The sequence below is a fragment of the Phodopus roborovskii genome, unplaced genomic scaffold (assembly GCF_943737965.1).
Source record: "Phodopus roborovskii unplaced genomic scaffold, PHOROB, whole genome shotgun sequence".
In the NCBI taxonomy this organism is placed as follows: Eukaryota; Metazoa; Chordata; class Mammalia; order Rodentia; family Cricetidae; genus Phodopus; species Phodopus roborovskii.
Window position 1 is genome coordinate 176,491 of NW_026126045.1, and position 3,330 is coordinate 179,820.

A 3,330-nucleotide genomic window follows, 5' to 3' on the forward strand; every position below is an offset into this window, starting at 1 on the left:
TATTATATATGTGAACAATCATAGTAAGAACACTGGCCCTGTGCTATATCACATACATTCACTGCCATGTACAGAGCCGTGCCAATGCCTATAGTGTTAGTAGATGGAGCTGTTTTCCAGTCTTTGTATCAAGGCTAAAAGACCTTCATATAAAGCAAAGATTGAAAATAGAGCCCAGTGAACACTTCTAAAGCTGGGTCAATGCAGGGGTGAATTTGCATATAATACCACAACTCTCCACTACACACCAAAAACATTGTGTTCAGTGATGAAAAAAACACAAATCATTAGATGGTATTAATGATTCACCATTCTCTGTTTCACTTTATATGATCCACACATATACCCATGAAACTGATAATCCTGCCTTTCCCATTTAGAGTATGGGACACAGAGGTTAAGTAGTTTACCTAGGCCATACAACAAATTTATTCCCAATTAGTGGTACAGCTGGATTTTGATCTGCTATCTCACATACCCTTTTGCACTATTGTCTTGGAATTTACATTCTGGTGAGAAAAACAAGCCTTACATAAGACATTAATCATATTTGCAACCATTTCACTTCAATTTTAATCTGGACCTTGTGGGAGGTGCTATGTACAAAATGCCCTGAGAATGTTCACCAGCTTATTCACTTCACAAGTACATATTGATTGCATACTCTTTGCCAGGTTCTGAGGAAGATATTAGAAATTTAATGAACAAAATACATACTCCTGCACTGTTTTCCAGGAGGAGAGGGGTGTCAGACATTATTTGAATAATGACACTCATTTACAAGTGATCACAAAGGTTGCAAATGCTTTGAAGGAAAGTACTGAGAGTTATAAGAACACATAATAGAAGGGCTTGACATTTCAAATGAGATCAAATGAGCTTGGAACGATGAGTAACAGTTACCTTGGTGAGGAGAAGAGGAAAACACATTTCAGGGAGGCATGTGCCAAGGTTCCCAGAGAAAATGTAAGACAGCAAAAGAGATCTGATACTGCTAGAGCTCAATGAGGGAGGAGGCATGCAAGGAATATAGATGGTCTGCAGAGGTCACATGAACAAAAGCTAACCAAGGCACTTTCAAAGCAAAGGGACTAATAACAAATCAAAATAAGAAATGTAAAGGAAATTAGGTAAACTGAGACAGATGGAGACCCTAATTTTGGCCTGATAAATGTTCATTATCTAGTTTAAGAACAGTCTGAATGTTTTTAAATACTAAGAAGGTATTTATTGTATCTTGTTTTGATTATCAGCAATACTGTTCAAGCAGTGTGAAGACTAAGTAAGAAGACAGAAATAGTTAATACAGGAAGATAAATATGGATTTAAGACAATAATTCAGATTTGAGTGGAAATGCCTTAGACCATGTCATTACCAATAAATATTAAAAAGAAATCAAAGTCTAGTAAGAATGGGAACTAGAAGGTTTAGAAGACAAGAAATAAAGTTTCTTTGTAAAATAAATTGATATTCCAAGTACAATACATGATAACAGCAAGGAAATGTAGTTGGGTTTCCAACATTGTTAGTAGTTAATATTTAAGGAGGATTTTTGGTTTTATTTACACAAATTTAGATGATAAGGAACGACCATGAAGTAGTTTTCCTTTCAAATAATCTTACTACATTTTCCAAACTAGTGTCATATTCCATTTCATTCTGTCCCAGTGGAAACAACCACATGGGAAAAACTCTGTTGAGGGAATTGTACAAGTGCATTGATTTTCCACATGGATAAGTGAATCCAGAGAATAAAGGGCTCTTAGCAATCCTCACTCTCTCTCCTGTTCTTTTGACTCTTTCTTTTCAACCTTCCTTCTCTCCTTTACTTTTTGCTCCAGCCTCTGTCACCCCTGTGTACCCCATTATCAGCAACCTCATTTCCACTTTTATGTCCTTTATGACCTGCTTGCCTACCCTCTGCCCCAACCCCTTCTCAATGCCTTCTGTTCTCATTTCTTGATCTCCTATCTAGTTTCATCTTCTATAATCACTCCAATTACCCATTATTTACATATATACAAACATTAAAATTAAGAATCAGCATATGATAAACAACATGTGATTTTTGTCTTTTGGCATTTCCTTTATTGTTGATGATTTATTTACTTCAAGACTGATGAAACTGATTGTGCTTAAAACAACCTTCAAGCAAACTCAAGTTCCTTTTATATTACTGACATTTATCAAAATTGAAATAACATATAGTGTCATCTCTTCCAAAATTGAAATCTTATCCTCACTTGATAGGAATATGAGAGCATATTTGAGTAGCAATTCTAATTACTATTCACATTTTTATAATGTCTCTATTTTCATATTCATTTGCATTGGGTCAGGCTGATATTTCTACCAAGAGCTCTGAAAGGGAAAATTAAATAGTACTTCTTCATAGTAATTTATATTTACCAGGAAACAAGTGAATAATTCAAAGTACAGATTTTTTTCTGTTTCTCTCTCTCTCTCTCTCTCTCTCTCTCTCTCTCTCTCTCTTTTATTTTATTTTATTTTATTTTATTTTGGTCTTAGAATGAAATCTAAAGATTTACCAGTCTTATTCCCTTAATTTGACTAATTATAAAGCAAAGCTCAGAAATGACTTGGATTCTACTATCTTCACTCCCCCTCTCTCTTGTTGTTTGTTTTGTTTTTCAAGACAGGGTTTCTCTGAATTGCTTTGGAGCCTGTCCTGGAACTAGCTGTGTAGACCAGGCTGGCCTCAAACTCACAGAGATCTGCCTGTCTCTGCCTCCCAAGTGCTAGGATTAAAGGTGTGCACCACCAATGCCCGGCTATCTCCCCTCTCTTAAGGTCTCACTCTACTTCTACCCATTTCTAGTTTCATAACCTCTTCGGGTATACTCTAAATTACAAACAAATCTAAACATTTAAAATTAAAATCATATATGAGACAGAAGATGCATTGTTTTGGACTGTTCCATTCATTTTTCTGTAAACTTTTATTTTTCTTCACAGCTGAATAAAATTCCATTGTGCACATGGACCACATTTTCATTATCAAATTACGGACACTAGTTTATTTTCATAGCCAAGCTTTTTCAAACAAAGCAGAAAGAAAAAATGGTGAATAAGTATCTCCAGGGAGTATATAGAGTCCTTTGGGTACATACCCAGGAGTGGACTGATGTAACAGGGTCATTTGATATATCTATTTCTTTTTGAGGAAACTCCACACTGATTTCCATAGTGATGGTACCAGTTTACACTCCCAAGAGTGTGTAAGGGATTCCTTTTCTGCTCATTCTCATCTACATTTCCTTGATGATAGATATTCTGAATATGATGAGATGGAATCTGTAAGTAGTTTT